At 41.8% G+C, this 21,020-nt stretch overlaps 1 pseudogene; it reads left to right on the top strand.

Moving 5' to 3' along the window:
• The first annotated feature begins 3,790 nt into the window (after positions 1–3,790).
• Positions 3,791–4,870, top strand: LOC110545675 (RNA-binding protein with serine-rich domain 1-like; annotated as a pseudogene).
• Positions 4,871–21,020: the final 16,150 nt, after the last annotated feature.

Below are 21,020 nucleotides of genomic sequence, written 5' to 3'. Positions count from 1 at the left end.
ATACACAATCTATGAACCTTTATTTATCATAAGGAAAGAAGTGGTCTTTCTTTTATAAATCCAACCTGCTGCTTCTGTTGACTTACCTTGGTCTTCGAATTCTCCATCTTGTCTTTCTAAGTTTTTCCTTCATAGAGTTGTAATTCTACTTAATTAAGAATCCTTTGCACAGGGGAGGCAGAGGCAGGTAGATCTCTATGAGTTCAAGACCAGCCTAGTTTACAGAGTTAGTTCCAGGACAGCAAGGCAACACAAAGGAAGCCTGTCTCAGACAAGAAAGAAAGAAGGAAAGAAAGAAAGAGAAAGACAGAAGAAAGGAAGGAAAAAGGGAAGGAAGAAAAGAATTCTTTGCACAGTGCCTACAAGACAGACTTTATTCTTGTGTTATGAACCAGAAATCTGTTTCTCTCCCAAGATGCACTGAGCCTCTAGTACTTTAGATCACTGAATACAACACCCAGCTTCTCTCTGAACCTTGGAAAATGCAGAAAGTGCAGAAATCTCTGTCCATGTATATGCGCAAGGCTGATGATTTGCTCCGGGGCAGCCTGTTCTTTGACATTTGTGTGAGTGAACTAACCAGTTCTGCACGGGACACACAGTGTTTGCTGGAGCCGGTTCAGAGCCCGTGTTGAGCTGTTTGCTTTGATAACGGGGCTTTGCTGAAGCTCTCATCTGTGGAACAGAGATTGCGATGTTTACAAAAGGTGCCAGTGTGAGCTGAAAGCAGCAGCTGAGAACAGTTCTCTGATATTTCCAAGACTAGTGTCCTCTAGTAATATCAGCACTTTCTCTTCAGACATGTATGCGTGTAGGTCATCCAATAGAAGATGAAGATAATGATGAAGAGCGGATGGGGTGGAATTTCCTTCAAAGCAGCAAAAGTACTTTAACTCACAGTTGCTTCTCTCCTTATGGGTAACATGGTGACCACAGTTCAGTGCTAGAGCTGCCTCCACAGTCTAACAATGGCATTGTGGTCCTCTAATATTTAGTCTTTACTCTGTGGTCAAGTTGGCTGTCTGGGCTCATCACAAAATGACTCATTTAACTGAGCAGGTAAGTAGAAAATAAATATCCAAAGTGCAGGAAGCAGGATGAAATTAGTCACCATTTATTTACTAGTTCACACTGATGTGAGAGGGACACCAGCAAATTCTGAAGCATGGTTCCCGACGGGACCAACACACACCATCTTCAGTCCTGGAAGAGTATAAAAACAGTCTCTATCCAGGCTTGATGATTGTTCTTGTGCTGAAGGCATAAGATACAAACATTATTAGATTTCATCTCCACAAATTCCATAGGCAAATGACCACCACAAAAGTATTCAAAACAGTGTTTACCATTCAAAACACCTCTCTGCTTTCCGGACAACATCCTCTTTCCTCTTGTGATGTCTTCCCCCCACCCCCAGTATCGGGGAATCAAACCCAGGACCTCACATATGTTAGGCACATGTTCTACTCCTGAGCTACTCTGTCCCCATCGTAAGAACCTTACCAAATGAACAGTTTAATTGGGCTACTTCTTATGAAATATTAGTTATTTGCACCTGAGATCATAAATTAGGGTTCTGTTTTTTTTTTTAACTATGTTAAAGATAACATGAACTTTCTAAAAAAAAATGGCAAACATTGCATAGGAAAGAGAACTGAGTCTGTAGATGCTATAAAATACAGTAACTTTATGAAGACTGTTTTTAATTTGAGGGGTCAGTTGTTACCCTCTGAGAGCAGTGACTGATTTCTAAATTCTTTGTACTTTTTCAAAGTATATTAAAAAAAATAAAGAAAGATTCAGTGAGTGGGACTGAATGACAGGATAAGGTGATCACCACATGCTGTAACAATCATAAAAGTCATTTCTGTAAGAACCTTCCCTAATATCCCACAGCCCTTTGTAAAATAACGTGGCAGGAGCTAGAGTGGTGAGGAGTGCTGTCCAGGACACTTCCAGGTCCCCTGTACATCATGTTTACTGCCATAGGCTGAGTTCACTAGACGTATCAAACAGCCTCCCTTTCCCCAAATTCCACTCAAGTTCTGCTGTGGGAAGCAACAAAAGATCAAGAAAGAAGGAAGAAAGAGAGGGAAGAATTAGCTCCTCAGTCCCACTCTTCATCCTTCATAGAGCTGGAGCCAAGGGGCTGTGTCTGTACCGACAGCCCGACTTGCCCCCAAGTCCCAGATTCTGGTAAATGGGTTCTTCTCCGTATCCTTCTAGATCTGCGAAAGCTCCCAACCACAGCCACAGCTTGGTGCTTCCCTTGACCCTCCCAACACCTGTGAAAGTGTGTGCCGTCTGTGTGCTGCTGCCACCCTGCCTCAGATTGCAATCAAAGGCTGAGATAACAAACAGTTTATTGAACCATGTAACAGAAAGATGTAGATAACTGCCTTCAAGACAGAATAGTGGCTCAAGTGACACCCTCAAGGCTATTAGAACTGAAGGAGACTTTATCAGTCTTTATCAATTTATCAAGACTTTGTCAGACTGTCACTTTAATAATGATGGTATCATTAAGTCTGTGTGCCCCTTATTCCAGCAGTCAGGAGTGACAGCAAGTGGCTGACGGCTCTGAGAATGCTCTAAGTGCTCGGTTTCTGTCTAAGAGGTTGTAGATCTGACAATACAGGGTAACCAGTAGTGGTCATTACCCAGCTAGGACTTCATGAAGCCACAGCTTTAGACCAGAGGCCACCAAAGACACATCAGCCTCAGGCACAGGGACACCTAAGCACTGACAAAGCAAGTGTTTTGGTCCCTCAGTGATACTATAGTAGAATATTTGAATAAGGGAGATGATAGATAATGAATTTTTATTAATCACATTTGGAAATTTTTAGAAGCCCAAGATAGGGCCTCCTATGGATTTGGGTCTCATAGGGCTCTTTCTTTGCTTCCTTCTGGCTGTGTCCTCAGGACAATCAGAGAGTAAAAAGGGCTAACTCTGAAGACCGGTGGCCATAAAGCCCATCGCCGATGGCAGAGTCCCATGGCCAGATTCCGTTAACTATACCTCCATTTTTGTTATTTGTGAAATGAAAGCCGCTAGCCGTCACTATTCTATGATATATTTATCTCCCTACATGCTTGTATACATTTATTTATGAAGAACAGAGGCAAGGACACGAGTCTTGTGCTACTGTGACAAAGTCTGGTCACATGTGCTAAACCTTGAACATCTTACAGAGAACCCAGCCTGTGTTTTTCACGCCTGCAAACACTTTCTGCCAAGCTGAGAACATTGAAAGCACGAAACTCAACCAGAGAACAACAGGAGGAAATAATAAAATACTCCTCTGTGTCTACGGCCTTCCTTGCTTCTAACTCAGTTCTCAGATCCCTTTCTTGTGTTGTGGGTTTACATCGCTGTATCCCGGCCTTGCATTGTGGCACGCTACTTCTGCAGCACTCCCCGTGTTCTGGGCTACAAACAGAGGAAACATCTTCATTTGCTTGTGAGCAATGGCTTTTGTAAGAGGGCCTAGTAATTAAAGCAAAAGAAATCCCGACAACAGAAAGAAAATACTGGCAGCCATGCCCCCTAGCTGGGCTAGCTTTATCAGGCCCCAGCGGGTGAGGGTACCACCGTTGGTCCTCCTGGGACCTGGGAGGCCTGGGTGGGTTGCTACCCCTCGGAGCCTCCCCTGCCTGGAGGAAAAGGAGAGGCGGGATGAGGGAAGAGGAATGTGAGGGGAGAGGGGCCTGAGGGTAGGAGAGGAGGAGAGAGAGGGCTGGGATCAGGCTGTAAAGAGATTAAATTAATAAATAAATGGGGCGTCCGGGTGTGAGAAGAGCGGGAGGAGGTGGCGGCCTCGGGAAGACGCTGCTCTTTGGCGTAAATTGCAATCGATTAGGGGTGGTTTCTCAGACTCAAGTTAGAAGTGAGAGTTGAGACAAGTGAGGCCGACATCACTGCTTTGAACACCTCAGAAGCGGAGAATGGATTTATCAGGAGTGAAAAAGAAGAGCTTGCTAGGAGTCAAAGAAAATACCAAAAAGCCCAGCACTACGGCTCCTTCTCCCACCAAACGCAAAGACCACTCTGACGAGAAGTGCAAGGATCGCTCTAAGGATAAAGCAGCCACCAAAGAGTGAGAAGGATCGCGGCAGGGATAAAACCCGGAAGAGACGCAGTTCTTCCAGTGGGAGCAGCAGCACCAGGCAGGTCTCAGTCCAGCTCAACCTCCAGCGCAGGCTCCAGCACCAGCACAGGCTCAAGCAGCGGCTCTAGCTCATCCTCTGCACCCAGCCGCTCAGGAAGTTCGAGCACATCCCGAAGCTCCAGTTCTAGCGGCTCCTCTGGCTCCCCAAGCCCTTCTCGGGCTTAGGCATGACAACAGGTAGCCGTCCTGCTCCAAATCCAAGGCCCCTAAATAAAAGAGATGAAAAGGAAAGGAAAAGGCAGAGCCCTTCACCTAAACCCACCAAAGTGCATATTGGGAGGCTCACCAGGAACGTGACCGAGGATCATATCATGGAAATATTTTCTGCTTTTGGGAAAATTAAAATGATTGACATGCCTGCAGAAAGGATGCATCCTCATCTATCCAAAGGTTATGCATATGTAGAATTTGAGAATCCAGATGAAGCAGAGAAGGCACTGAAATACATGGATGGAGGACAAATTGATGGCCAGGAGATCACTGCTACTGCTGTGTTGGCGCCCTGGCCTCGGCCACCCCCTTGGCGATTCAGCCCACCCAGGAGAATACTCCAACCACTTCCCCTGTGGCGCAGGTCACCCCCACGGATGAGGAGGAGATCTCGCTCCCTAAGACGCAGGTCACCTGTTGGTAGGAGGTCTCAATCTCCTGGACGCCGCCGCCACAGGAGCCGCTCCAGCTCCAACTCCTCTCGATAAGCAGAGCGCTGATGCCCACCTCTGTAACTTAATGTCCCGGCTCAGTTCTGTCCTTTCTCTAGCCAAATGAGGATCTGTAGGGTAGACCTTACCAGGGTAGACTTTGAAGACAGCGATTTCTATATTTCCTCTGCAGGAGGATTCTGGCTGCAGAGATACTGTTGGTTTGGGACTGTGCCCATCGAGGTACCCTGGAGCTTTCTGGCTACAAAGTTCACCCCTTCCAGTTGTTGAGTCCGTTTGGTAGCAGAGCCAACTGGGACAAACAAGCCCTCCGTACGGAAGCACACCAGTTTCCACGGATGACATAGAACCAGTCAGACAACCTGGTCACGCCCTTGCTGCTGCTGGGCCACATCTGCGGAAAGGACCAAGCTGCTGTTGTGAGGGGCCTGACCATGTTCCCTGCTGAGTACATATCACCTCCTAGGGTTAGCCCTTTTAAGGGTTCCTCATTAGAGTTTGCCCTTTCCGTCCCCATATTGTTATACCCAGTTCGCGAGCCCCCAAAGGATCTACAGGAATCGACTCCATTGCAAAACACATGAGGGTCTTTTTATTGTGAGGTATGCAGTGAGGTAGCTCTCCCCTCAGGGCATTACTAAACTTCTTTACCTCACCTACTTTAGGTCTTAATGATAGCTGCTACTTTATCTTTTGGTCTCTCATTCCCCCTTTCCCATGATCATTTGAAGACCCAATCTTGGGTCTTCCAGATATGACCCCTTGTATCTTATAGATTTATCTTTTTATAATGGGATCTGAGTACCGTTAGTGTATTGCTCTCAAGCATTTTTTTTATGAAAGCCATTAAGTAATTGAAAATACAAGGCCCAATAATAAAAATCAAAATGAGTAGGGGTCCCTTTAGGGTAGATATAGGGGTAGTAAGCCAAGGAGAATTGTTATCCTTTTTTTCTAGGGTCTCTCTAGGCTTTTAGTCCAGTTGCTGCAATACTAGTTTTCATTTCAGCTAAGCAGATGCCCAAGATAATAGCTAATGCCAGGGAGCCAGCCCCTTTTGACTTAGCATTTCAGCCTGCTAGGGGGGGATTTGGGCGAAGATCCGTCTTCTGGAGCTTCTTCGATGCTGACTGTTGGACCGTAGGCATCAGGGGCTAGGGAGGCTGAAATGCCAAAGGCTGGGCGATAGGGCAGTCCCAAGCATCTGGTTAGTTGATCCACCGGAAGAGGCAGGGAGCAATCATGTCAGTTTCCAGGAAGTCCAGATCTCAGCTTGCAGTCCATAGCTGATCCTGGAACAGAGTTAAACAGGTGAAAATCTGCTGAGACAAATTCAGACTGGAGACAGAAGTTAAAATGTGTCTATTAAATGGGAAAGACTAGGGAAAATCTCATCTGCGATCCTTTTGAACTATGCCAGATCCAGGTCACATCCTGAAACTCATATGAATTTTTTTGGTACACAAAAGGAAATATATATTCAGTAAATCTAACATAACATTCTGAGAGTAACAGGCAAAACTGCATCCCACTGAATGAGTATCAGTTGTTTGTTTTATAACCTTTATAAACAACTTAAGTGCGTCCACGGTAACATTTCTTCTGTGGGCATAGCTGTTGGTAATTAGCCACAAATGGAGCTTGGCCATTTTTTATACATTTAGCATCTACTTTTAGATCCCATCTTCATGTTTACACTGGAAAGTTAGGCAGAAATACATTACTGGCTTTAGTGCTAAACCCTGGATGCTTGGACTTTTTTTTAACAAAGCAACTAGAAAGAATAGATTTAAGATATTTCTGTGTCAAAATCTACTCCAGAAATGGCAGATATTAAGAATATTATAGTAAAAGCTATGACTTTTGGGTCAGATATACACATTAAACAGATGTTTTTAACATAACGAGAAGCACCTTTAAGTCTATCTCCAGAAGCCAACCAAAGGAAATTACAATCTTAACCTGGTGACTGAATAATAAGCAGTCAGTGCTCCATCAACTCTATTGACCAATGCCAAAACTCTGAACTTCTGAAATCTCATAACATAAGTATAACAGTAGCAAAGAGGGGGGAGAAATTTAAAATATCTCCCATTTTTAATCTGCTTTAAAATATTTTTATCTCTTTATAACTCATAATTATATACCTTAAAAAACCTACTTAGACTCTCCAATCTTTTGCATTTATTAACCCTGAAACATTTTCTCAGACCAAATAACAACACTTTCTGGATTTTTACAACCTAAACTCCTGTATCCTCAGACCCTACATAGGCTCCATTTATTTATTTTAAGACACAGGCAACTAACATGAGTCCTGTGAGCAAGGCAAACCTGTTTTTTTTCTAAATAAGAGATCTAATACCCAGTAGTTCTAGCTAATGAACTGATCAATGAGCTAACAGTGGATCTAATTGTCTTCTCTCTAGCTGCAAAGCTACCGTAAGCTTAGCATAGCCATCAAGGTGTTCAGAGACCTGAGAAGGATAAATTATAAGCTAAATAAATATACCAATTTATGTGTCAATCAAAATGACAGAGATGACTAATTAGTCCATCACCTAGGCAGTGTCCCTGGCTCCTGTGTCTCACGGCATCCTGAACAGAGGCAGTCCAGCAAGGTACAGAAGATAAGAGACTGTTTCTGTGGAGAAAGAAATGAGAGAATAGCCTCACATTGCCCTTAGCAACGTGGAACATTGACTCCAGGTGTCCACGGTTTTGGCTGGGCCCTAGCAGTGGGCCAGTTGAGGCAGTATTGCCCAGTGGTTAGCATACCACAATCCAGAGTCACAGTCATCTGTTGTTGTGCCCAAATCTTCTCGGAGACCTTGGGGAGCTACTGCCGGGATTTCGGGACTTTCTGTCACAATAAGCTTACACATGTTAAAAATGCCATATTCAGATTTCTGACAAGCTTGAGGGCCAGCATATCTGAGTTACTCTGTTTTTATCATCTGCTCTAAACTGTGTCCTATAAAACAGAATGCTATACTCTCTAATTTTAGCATATTTCTGAGATGCATGTTCTAGGACTATATATTTTAAGTAGATTTACAAAGGCAACTTTATAGTTACCCGCCCTAGGCTTAATCTTAAAAAAAAAAAACCTAAACAAAGACACTAGGTAAAGCTCAACATCTTAACCAAATGCAGTTGTTAGCATAACTTTAAGTCTGCTCTTTCTGAACTAAAACTAAAGCAAACCTTTTAATCAGATACAGTTCATAGAGAGGCTAGCAAATCTTGCTGTTCCTACTACTTGCATTAAAATTGAACAGTAAAAAGCTTTGCATTTAGCACTAATCAGAGGACTGAACATAACTCACAGACCTAAATAAAGATGATCGAAAACTCATGGCTCCACCCTATTTATCTCTGGACTAGCATGGCAGCTGGCCACGTGTAACTGAACTCAGCTGGAATCCCTAAACAAATATGGCAGCAAAACTACAGCTTCATGCGCTCTCTATCCCTGAACCATCATGGCAGCTAGCCACGTGTTAGCACAGGCTGTGACTGACAATACCAAACATATCCATTAGGTGTTGCTGATGATACAGCAACCATTGTGGAGCATTCACAATCCCCCACAACCAAAAGTTTTAACATAGTGATCAAATAAGTTTTAGAATCAACTGCATAACAGAACAGTACAGAGCAATTTTAAACTGTACGAATTATTTTAGCCATACCAAACCTATCAGCCAGAATTCTTTCCCCTTAAAAGAGCATAAAAAACATTTTGCAATGAGGAATTACCAGCCTTTTAAATGAAGTATAACATTTAAATACAGTTTTTTTCTCAGATCATATTGACTCTCTGGCTTTTTATAATACATTCACTAGCTTTCTGCAACATCCTATATACCTTCAGGTTCCTAGCTTCCTTTCTCTGGCTTAAACAGACATTTTTACTTTTTTGCTTTCTTTCTTGCTTTTCAGACAACATAAAACTCTCATCAAAATCCTTTCCATTCTGACATGATCCTGCTGGAGCCCAGAGTCTACGATTTGCTTTTTTATAGGCAAAGCAAAAAAAAAAAAGTTACATTAATACAAAGAGGAGTTCTGAAACTGCCAAATTCTTTTTAAAATAACTTCCCTGTAGCAGGTAATATAAAGGTAACATAAACTCTAAGGAACTAGAACAAGTTTTAAGGAACTAGGTGAAAATATGTTTTTCCATAAACAAAGCAGCTTAACAAACAGCTCTCCACAAGATACATTCTAAGAACTGCAATTTTTTTCAATTAGTGCAAACCATACAGCTTGGTTTCATTTAGCAAAATTGATAAAATAAATACCAAAGTATTTTTATTCTCCCCCAAAGTATCGAGAAACTTTCAAATTTTCTGTTAGACTGCCCAAGATCATTGTCATACCCAAATGCCTGATAAACTTTAAACATTTTATAGCCTTAAACATTTAAACAATTTTTTTAAAACCTGTTTTTGCAATATCAAAATAAAGTACCCCTTTTGTAGGAGAGAAGTCACAAGGCATAACCATAATCTTAAAAGTCAAAACCAGATTTTAAAACCAGAATTTACCAGTGTAAGCAATTTAATTTCTAAAACCAATACCAATTTAAAATAACTCATCCTTTTAACCTAGAAAGAAATGAGAATTATTTGACCAAGGTTCCCTTATTTTTTTTTTTACCCATACCAAGATGGCGGTCACATTATAACCCACATGGTAAAGTCAAGATGGCGGTGAGGCACTGAGGCACTTCACATACCACGTGGTAACCTATACATATGCGTTCATAGATCTAATAAACACATACGCACACATTTTAAACAAGTTTCGTGAGGCCTTTCAGAACAGAAAACAGAAGGTAGACACAAACAAATACTGCACAGAGACATTGAGACAAAAAACACCCACCAGCTGGCCAAATTAAAAACAGACCTTCAGATTCCCACTCTGGCTCCTCTGCCACAGAAGCCTCAGAGTGGTGGGTGGTTCTAGACCACCTCCAGATACTGATGAAGTTGGGGGACGTCTCTCCCAATTTCAGTGACTGTGATTGTTTGACACGTCTGTCTAAATCACATTTAGTCAGATGCCTCGAGGCAGAACAGAATTCAGAAGATAGGTGCCAACGGGAACACTGCACACCACACAAAGCGATGGAGACTGAGACACAGACACGACACTTACCAGCTGGTATGAGACCCTCCGGATCAGTCCTGAGGTCTTGGGGGGCTCTGGAATCTCGGTGGGACCTCCAAATGTTACACCCAGTTCGCGAGCCCCCAAAAGATCTACAGGAATCGACTCCGTTGCAAAACACATGAGGGTCTTTTTATTGTAAATTACAAGCTGCAGCTTGGGCCCACAACACTCACCGCTGAAGGGTGGGAGCTGAGTGTGCCGTCCCCAGGTTAGTTGGGTGATTTATAGATTCTGGTCCCTCCCAGCATGCCCAAGGCAGGGGCAATTCCTTCCTGGCAAGCATCTATTGGTCAAGATGCTACATTTTGAATCGATTGGCTATAGGAAGGTTCCCAGACCATTGACCATGACCAGGTGTCCCTCCCTAGGGGGATGGTCCAGTTTCCTAGCAACTGTATCTCTAGTGGGTGGGGAAAGAATGCAGTGAGGTAGCTCTCCCCTCAGGGCATTACTAAACTTCTTTACCTCACCTACTTTAGGTCTTAATGATAGCTGCTGCTTTATCTTTTGGTCTCTCAGTATCTCTGTTACTCTATAAAATTGGTGAGCCAGTTCTACAGGGTCCTCAAGGAACCTACCCACCCCATTATTACCTGCAATTCACTGTGATGCTGCAGGTTAGCTGTGGCAACGTGAGCATTGCCTCTTTTTGCTTTTATTGTACAGTCAGTACTCTAAAACTTGTTTTGAGTTTTATAACTTTGTAGCATTTTAGAGAAGGTTGTGTTTGTACTTGTGTAGAGTGAAAGGACTGTGTTGAATAAATTTAGGATTAGAATGCAAATAAATACATAAATAAATGAAAAAATTTTCCACCTGGCACCTTGGAAAACAGATTCAGGAGGCTGACAAATGTGAGCCTCCCAGGCTGTGTGACAAGAGCCTGTCTCAACAAACAAGTAAATAAATGAATTTCATAAAAAAAAAAAAAAAAAAAAAAAAAAAAAAAAAAAAAAAAAAAAAAGAAGAAGAAGAAAGAAAGAAAAGGAAAATACTGGCATCTGGAGTGTCTGGGTGGAGAGCGATGTAAGGTATCACCAGCGCCCACTCTCACTGCTGCCTACCAAAGACATTTGAAACCCTGCACATATTTAGAAATGATTTTTTTTCCACAGAGACCCACAACTGGACACCATGCAGAGAGTGAGAGAGTTTGTAGCAACCAGCCCTAAAAGGGATGTCTTCATCAAATCCCTCCCCTCGGGACTCAGGGAGTTATGTGGAAAAAGAGACAGAGAGCGTGTGAGAGCCAGATGGGGTGGATGGCTCCAAGGAAACGGCGTCTTCCAGAGACAACAAAAATGAGGACACACATTTCAGCTCACAGAGACTTCGCAACAGGCACAAAACCTGCATAGGTTCAAGCCAGATAGGCTCCCAGCATTGAGAGGGAGGGACAAATGGACACGGGCTCCCACCCCCAACCGAGAAGCTCTCTGTAACTGACACCTGCTGGCAAGAGACAATCTGCTTTCTCCGATGGCGTCTCACTGGGTGGACCAGCCACAGCATTTGGCAAAAGCCCACAGTAATAATTATTTTCTGACGATGGGTTAAAGAAGCTAGAAGTAGTTTAAAAAGTGATGAAAATCAGAGTATCTCCATCGTTTCAGAGTATCCCCTTACACGATTCTTAGTCATTTCAAGGAAAAGAACTGGACAGTGGTAACTTCAGGCAACTCCAATTCTGCTAGCTATGTTCCCCCTGACAGGACACACGAGGAAAGCACCGCGCCCTGGCCAAAATGTCCGCCCTGAATTTAATTATAAAGAAACATCAGAAAATCCAAACTGAGCGGCATTCTAGAAAATAACAGCTGGGTCCTCTCTATAAAGGGTCAAAGTCACGAAAGAGAGAGGCAAAGTGAAAAACCAGGGAAAAGGAGACCAAGGGTCTAAGATCCCTGCATGCAGCCTCAGAGCTCTGAATGAATTCTGGAAGGGCCGCACTAGAACAGCTGACAGATTCTGAAGGAGACACATGGATTAGTTAATAATGCTGTGCTGAGGACAATTCATGGTTTTGAAATGGTGTAAGCTCTTCGAATCTGTAGAACCCAGGTTTTCAGAGCTAAGAAGATATGGGAATTCATCACCTTTTTTTTTTTTTTTTTTTTTTTTGCAACTTTCTAACATTCTGAATAAGTCTGAAAGTATTTCACGTGAGAAAATTTGAAATGATAAAAATTTAATTTAAAAAATTGCAGCTGACCCAGATGTGGTGGTGAACACCTATAATCCCACTGCTGGGGAGGCAGAGGCAGATCTGTGTGAACTGGAAACCAGCTTGGTCAACAGAGAGCTGCAGGACAGAGAGCACTACAAGGTGAGACCCTCAAAGGCAGGGGCGGGGGGCAAGGCAGAAAAGAAGGAAGGAAGGGAGGGATTGAGGGAGGGAGAAAAGGACAAAAGAGCAGCTGAACAAAATTCATTTACTATAATATTGCTTTCTATAGAGCTTAAATACATATTAATTAAGAGAAATGCCTTTACTCTAAAAGTATTTTAATTATTTTTTTTAGATTATGATAGTTATACCTTTTCCCCTTTCCTTGTCCTCTCCGTAAACCCTCCCATGCACCCCTCTTTGCTCTCTTTCAAATTCATGGCCTCTCTTTTCATTAATTATTGATATGTTTACATATATACACACATACACACATATTTTTTAAACACAATTTGCTCAGCCTGTATAATGTTACTTGTACATCTGTTTTCAGAGTTGAACACTTAGTTTTGGACAACCAGCTGGTGTGCTTTTCCCTGGGGAAGACTATTTCTCCAACTCAACATTATTCCTTAGTTGCCTATAGTTCTTTGTGTCGGGTTGAGGCATGGAGGGCTTTTCCACTATCTACTTTTTCATGCCTGTTGTTGTTCCTGCTCAACTCGTGTTTAGACAGTCATGTTGGTGAGATTGTATGGGTGTAAACTTCTGACATTCCGAGGAGAAACAGCCTCAAACTCTTCCAACTCTCGAGATCTTTCCCTCTTTTCCAAGGACCCCTAAGACTTAGGTTTGGAAGTTGTGTTGTAGATCCATCCTGAGGAATGGGCTCCACGACTTTGTATTTTGAGTGGTTGTGGTTTCTGTAATCGTCTCCATCTGTCACAAAGAGAGTTTCTTCAATGAAGGGTAAGAACTACCCTCGTCTGTCAGTGTAAGGACAGGTATTTAGAAGGTCGTCAGGGAGATAGCTGGTTTAGGAAACTGATGGTTGTAGGTTCTCCTCCAAGATACATGGCTTCATTAGCCCTAGGTTGCTCACTAGGATTCCAGTATCCAGCCATGACTTTCCTCTTCCCGAATGAGTCTTAAGTCCAATTAGAAAGCTGTTGGTTTGTTGGTTACAGCCGAGAAATGCATGCCAGTATTGCACTGCTAGGATTATTGTGCCGTGCTGGCCATTGTTGTTTCACAAGCATCATAGCTGGGTAGGACTGTTGGTTGCTTCCCTCCTTTGGAAGCTTGCACCTAGACTAGACAAACAATCATTTCTTTCGATTAAGCAAATTATGTGGAAATTTAGAAAAGCATATTCTAGGCTTTCAGCACTTATGACCAAAAATTAAAAGTCAAAATAACAACTATATATAAAAGTGGTTTAGCAATCCTGATCTGTCCTGGTAGCAATGTGAATAGATCCCTGCTTATAACTACTGTGTACTAAGTATACCATCTTGGAAACTGTTAATTCCCAAGAAGAATCTATTTAGGGAAGACACTGTCACTCAGCTAATGCAAACATCAAGATCTGAAGTCCCTTTTCTTAAGAGTTGCAGGAAAGCATGGGGCTAGAGAAATGGCTCAGCAGTTAAGAGCATTTATTACTCTTGCAGAGGACCTAAGTTTTGGTTCCCATCACCACCGAGTGGCTCACAACCGCCTGTAACTCCAGATCCAGGGGATCTGATGCCTTCTTCTGGACACTGGGGGAACATGCACTCACCCCCATACATACATATACGCATATTAAAGTTAAATCCTTAAGAAGAGTTATGTGGCCATACCTACTACTCTCACTTCTCTGTTCCCCCTGAGGCATACCATTTCAAATGTACTGAGTTTCGTTCACCAGGGGAGGGGGAGAACTTGAGCTGGAGAGATGGTCTTCAAGAGAACCCAGGTTCAATTCCCAGCATGGTGGCTCACAACCATCTGTAACTCTGGTTTCAGGGGCTTCGGTCCTCTCTTCTGGCATTCACAGGGCCCATGCACCCTTGTGCAAAGACGTGCATGCAGGCAAAACACCCACAGACATAAAAATAAATTCTAGAAGAAGAGAATATGACATTCTACTTTAGAACTTTCTTAAATGTGTACCCTTAAGGGAAACACATGAATGACTAATAACTTGATTTGACAGCAGATTAATAATTGCTAGTTATAAAAGCCTACAGCAAATTATTTAGATAACTAGATAAAATGCCCCACCTGTGTGGATTTTTGTCCTGTTACTCTTTGTTCATGATACGACATTACTGTGTACTGTGTACCCAATGAACATCAGCATGTGGGCACAAGTCAGGAACTCCTGTGAGAACAATTAAGGTGACAATGTTGATCTTCACGTGATATACAGGTCTAGACACACTGGTTTACTTGGTACCCACAACTCCTAAGAACTCTGTGCCAGTTGATCATCCCAATCTGCTTCCCCATATTATTCCAGATGTTTAGTCTGCACAGAAAGCAAGTTCTAGATTCTACCATCCTATGAGAGCCAGTTGGCTATTCTTTTCAAAGATGCTTTCTGATTTAGGATTCCCAAACCTTGCTTCTCCTCTTCAGTGTCTGGGCAGGAAGTAGGTTAGGAGGGTCTCTTCACAGGTCTCTAAGAAGTCAAGCAAAAATGACTGGTTCCTAGACTCTAGGAATTTTGCACGGTGAAATGTTTCTTTAGCCAAACCTAGGAGAACCTCTTAAAATGGTTCTCTTTAAATTCCATGAAGGGTTACACAGACCACAGAGCCTTGGGCAATATTGAAAGCATTCTAAAAGAATTATTTATGTTTTTCTAAGAAAAAAAAAATCTGACTAAAGTGCCAGAAGATATTTCCCTCATGTTTTGTTTTGTTTTGTTTTGTTTTGTTTTCTCCCACTAACACTCATTTAGCTGAGACAGGTAACAAGTAGGAAGGGGAAAGAAAATATCAGAACTGCATGGTTATGAACTGCATACTGAAAGAGGGTCCAAGTGCGAGCTAAGATTTCAAATGTATCCCTAGGAGAGAAGAGAGGTAGGCCCAGATGGTCACGCTAAGAAAGAAATTGTGGCATTGGGGACAGTGGAGTGGCACTTGTCAGCCCCACATCATTACCCAGGCTGCCTTTAGACTTCCAGATCTGATAAAATCGGAGACTAGTCCCATAATGAGGAGTGGTCCATTTCCTATCTTTGAGGGAGAAAGAGCAGCCTGAAAAGCACCACAAGCAAATTTCCAGTCTCAGATTCCTGGTAACTGGATCACAGCTTCTCAGGCAGTGTGCCAAAGGCAGCATTGCTGTCTTGAACTCACTCCCCTGCCCAGTCTCTTCCCCAAGGCCTCCAGGCAGGCCCAGCCTCTCCTTCAACCTCTAAGTAGTTTTAAAAGTATCCAATTTCTTTAATGACATCTCTTTCTTACTAAAGACATGGTTCCTCTGTCTTTACTGAATCTTGACGTATATAGAATAAAAACTTAAAAAACAAGAGAAACCTATATGTAAATAAAAATATCATTAAGATTTTTATTGCAAGCAACAAAGCAATTACTATTTCAGCTAAGACACAAAATGATTTTATGAATGTTCTGAATCTCAGTATAAAATGAGTTTGTTACAGTTTTTCAATAGGTATATTTCATTGTGTTTTTGTTGTTGTTTTGATTTGGTATTATGGGAATTTTTTTGTTATTATTGTTTTAGTTCTTTTGTGACAGGGTTTCTATATAGCCTTGGCTAACCTAGAACTCATTATGTAGACTAGGCTGACCTTGAACTCAGAGATCTGCCTGCTCTCCCTCCTGAGGACTGGGATTAAAGGTGCTTGCTACCAACCCTACATGTCATTTTTTTAAAATATTTTATTTATTTATTATGTATACAATGTTCTGTTTGCATGTACATCTGCAGGGCAGAAGAAAGCACCAGATCTTATTATAGATGGTTATGAGCCACCATGTGGTTGCTGGGAACTGAACTCAGGACCTCTGGAAGTACAGACAGTGCTCTTAACCTCTGAGCCATCTCTCCAGCCCCATAGATGTCATTTTTATTAGGAATTCAAAGAATCAACTCTTTTTAACAATTAAATTTCACACAAAATTAGGCCTATTATAATTTATATTAAATTTATTTTTGTTTTGACAGCAGTACTAATTCACTGATTTATTAACAACATATTTCATTTTTTTATTTGCTTCTCTGTTGTTTATAATGGTTTATAAACCATTCTAACCAAAAGCAACTTGAGGGGAAAAAGGTATATTTGGCTTATAAGTTACAGTCTCTCATCAAGGAAAGACATGGAAGGAATTCAGTGCAACAACACAGGGTCAGGAACTGGAGCAGAGGAGGAATTTGGCTTACTAACTTACTCTGCTCTCTTTCTTTTTCTTTTCTTGTCTTCTTCCCTCCTTCCCCATCCCCCCCCCACACACACACACACACTCTTTGTGGTGAAAGTCCTACCGTGTATCTCTGGCTGCTCTGGAACTCACTAGCCTCTAACTCACACAGATCCACCAGCCTCTGCCTCCCCAGAGCTGGGGTTCAAAGTGTGAGCTACCACATGCTATCAGCTTGCTTTCTTTTATATCCCAGGTCCACCTGCCCAGGAATGGCACTACCCACAGTAGGTTGGGCTCTTCCCCAACGATCACTAACCAAGAGAATGACCCTCAGAATTGCCCACTGGACAATCTGATGGAGGAAATTCCTCAACTGAGGTTCCCTCTTCCCAGGTGACCAGTGTCAAGTTGACAAACACTAACTAGCATGTTTTGTTTTGTTTTAAAGGCAAAAAGGGAATGGCCATTGTTTACATCGGGTCTCATATATATTTGTTAACCATATAAAACAGTTCTAGTGAAAGTATTTAAAACAAAACAAAAAAATAAGTAGTATCAGGTTCTAGATGGCACAAACTTATCAATGGGAACATATTTCTCACTTCTGCTTTCTGAAATGGTATATACCCCAAGAAGCAGAGTTTTCCAATTATCCTCTATTCTTAAGTCATCCAGAAAAGAAATTTAGATGGAGAATTTTGTTTAGCAGAGCAGGGTAATGAGTTTTCTAACGTTCAAAAAACATTTTTAACAAAATCAAGTCTAAAGAATGAAATGTACCTATTCTCTCACAGCTGGGGAAGTTCTGAGTTTCAGAGGAAGTCCTATAATGAAGCTATGAGGCCCAGAGACAAACATAGGCAATCAGAGCATGAGGAATGTCCTGGGGAAAGTGTGTAGAGGAATGCAAGTGTGCTAGGGCGATGAGGAGGATCTACAGGAGTGGCCGGGAAACCCCTGGATAGGAGGAGCTACTGTGGGCACCCCAACATTGGCTGGGTGAGTGGCAGAGACGACCCAGAAAGAAAAATCAAAAAGAAATGGTTAGAGAGGTAGAAAGAAAAGCAGAAGGCTGTGAGGGGTCCTGAGGAAAGAAAAAAAGATACCTCGTGTTCTTGTTTTTGAGTTTCAGTATCATGTATGCTCTTGTTATTCTGTAGAACAACAACAGAATTTCCCTTGCCCTCTTAGATTCTATAATGAGGCCCTTTGATTAAAAGAAAATTAGCAGAAAAACATTCTGATAAATCATGAAAGGTTAACAGGAAAAAAAAGTGAGAATATCCCTGCTCAGTTCCCAGCATGCCCCTCAGCTAACAGGTGGAAAATCAAGCAGTAATTGCACTAAGAGATTTTATCATTTTTAACAAAAAATTATAAAATTGTGGAGCATGGCCAAAAAAAGTACGGGAGGTAGAACATCTGGGTTTTTATAATCCTTGCTAAGAATTGTTCGCGTAGACTCATCAACATGTTACCTCCATCACTGGCCAGATAAGGGATGCTTCCCTTCCCTGTTCAGGATTAGAGAAGGAGGCACTACCAAAGCACATGTATGTCCTGGTCTTCTAGGTGGGTAATAGAAAGGCAGAGAACTCTTCCATTGTCTGCTTTTCATAACTCTTTCAGGTCAAAACACTCCATATACCAATATGCTATCATTGGGGGTGATACATTCTCCGTTTCTCTTAAAGCTAGCTGAGCATCCACCTATTCACCTAGGTCTTCACCAGACTTCCGAACATCAGCACCACATTCTCAACATCAAACGTCTCGTTCCTATCTTTCCACGGGAAACTTCTTCCAGGCTTATCTTTCCCACTTTAGTAAGTTGCAAGCTTATTCTAACCAAGCCAAAAATCTTAGCAGTGTGTTTTACAAAAGGAAGGTTATTCTAGCATAAGTCAGAAAAGCTACTGGATACATTCTAAAAGTCACAACACTTTAGAGTCATTTTGATTCTTCTTCGCTCACTAGAACCCAAGCGTTTTTCCTACCACATCTACAGCAACCACACAATGAAAGCCCTCACCTCTCACAAGTTCTTTCCTTCAATCCAGCTTCTGCTCCCATGCTCTACTTTCAATACATGTCATTCTTCCACCATAATTCACACTGACAAACCCACTTTACTTAAAGTAAAAACCTATTTTACTTAGAGTAAAACTCAAAGTCATTAAGGTTGTCTTCAAAATCCTGTAAAATCTAATTCCTTCAGCCTTGATCTTGATCTTCTTGCCCTGACCTTGCAGCCTCATTTCTATTTGGCTGCCATTTCTCTCCCAAATCTGACTGCACCCTTCTTTTGGATCTACTTCAGCTACCTATCTCCATTTCATTACTCAGATATAACCAACTCTCCCACTGGCCTAAGTCCTTTTGTTTTTGTTTGTTTTTCAAGACATAATCGTTCTCTTCCTGACTAGGGGGTTGTTTCCCACCAGCCCACAAAGGCAGAAGGGACAGGAGATGAAAGCTTAGAAGGCCAGCAAGCACAATGGACATCAAATACTCCAAGAACCACTGCTGGAGAATCTCAGCCACACTTTCAGCTTAATGCTAAAATATTACATGAATATGCATTTCTAGCTTTCTTCTAGATATCTGCACTTGGCATTGAACTAGAAATCTCCATTTCCCCAGCAACATCTTTACCTTTCACTACTCAGCTTTAATTTTGTTAACTACACTATTTGCTCAGTCACGCTAGAAGCCTTGAATGCATCCCAGACATGCCTTTTGGTTGGTCACTCACCCACCTGCTGATTGTCAACGGAGATGTTTGGAATTCTTCCCCTCCTTATCATTGTCTTCATCAGGTTTTGGTTACTCACGGAACAATTACTGTGGCAGCCTCCTAATTGTCCTCAACTACCCTCCCCGAACACTGTATCATCTTTTATACTCTCGGTAACCACTCCCCATAGCTCCCTATTGTGGACAGCAGCATGAATAATGGCCAATATTTCTACAAATAACCTAAGAGTTAAGAGTTCTGGATCCCCTCTTTGATTTATTACTCATAGAAAATGGCTCAGTGCCTGTTTATGCCGTTGGTGGTGGTAATGAGGAATTCTTCTCAGCCATTTCTTGCCTTGACCTTGCAGTCTCGTTTCTATTTGGCTGCCATTTCTCTCCCAAATGAGTAGCACTGCCTTTCATATATATATATATATATATATATATATATATATATATATATATATATTTTTTTTTTTTTTTTCCCCTTAAAACAAAACTATAAGGAACTTTTGGACAAGTTTTTAGAAGAGATTTATTCAGTGTTCGTTGTTACAGGATTGTTGCCAGTGTTTTCCTAGACACTGAGGAATATAATAGTGACTCTATCCCTGCCCTCATGGAACTTATATTTTAGGGAGAAGAACAGAAAAATACAGGAAGCAAGTTGTGAAGTTTCTTAAGTCTTACAAGAGAAATGCAGAAACACAAAAGAGCTGTTTGCAGTTGGAAGGAGAGTACAGTGTAAGTGAAGGAGAGGTCCTACTGTATCCTTGACCAGATAAAAACAGGAAAGAGTAAGACCAGCCTATAATCCCAGCATGCTAGGAGGCAAAGGCAGACGGATCTCTGTGAGTTCAAAGCCAGCGTGGTCTACAAAGCTGAGCTCCAGGACAGCCAGGGCCATCCTGTTAGACAGAGAAACGCTGTCTCAAAAAACCAACAACAGTTTATTGTTTTCCAAATAGAACAGTACAGAACAGAATCATCATTTGGGTAGGAAGGACTAGAGAAAACAAAAGATATTGTATGTTCCAAATTTTGAGTTAAATGATAAGAATCATTAGTTCTCCTCCGCTCCCTGACAGCACACAGTGGAATTACAGATCACAGAAGGAAAAGAAATGGCTCCCTTGGGAGAATTGCATAGCTCAAAATATAAATTAAAAAAAATTAAAAAGCTTCAACTGTCTTTATAAAAAGATCACACATCAAGCTGCTGCAATTTGCCTGAATTACTTATATTTATATCAGATCTATAAAACAGAAAATGTCAAGGGTTTTTAAATTATGTGATTACAACACAAAAGTGAAAAAAGCAAGCTACCAGATTGCATGTTTGGGGATAGAGAAAATCGATAAATTCAACATATACACAGCCCATGTACACAGAAAGTGGGAATAAATGAGAAAATTAAAATGATTAACAGACCCGAGTGGTAGAATGAAACTTTATTGTCTCTGTCTTTTCTGTATGTTCCCACCTTTCTACAGCTGCAATGGTTTGATATTCCCACAATGTCACTTAACTACCAATGTCTCTTTGGTCTAGAAGGCTCTAAAACAATAGTCATATATTAAATAACCGACATACTAGACGTGGCCTGCGGTCAACTTCATCCCAACCGGCCTTGCTCCTTTCCGTGTCTCAACTTCCCTGAGCTCTTCTGGAGTGTCAAGATGAGTTGTGAGGAGTCTCGTGACGAGCGGA

This window comes from Meriones unguiculatus, chromosome 2 (genome assembly GCF_030254825.1).
Source record: "Meriones unguiculatus strain TT.TT164.6M chromosome 2, Bangor_MerUng_6.1, whole genome shotgun sequence".
NCBI classification, from domain to species: Eukaryota; Metazoa; Chordata; class Mammalia; order Rodentia; family Muridae; genus Meriones; species Meriones unguiculatus.
This window is presented reverse-complemented; position numbering and strand designations above follow the sequence as displayed.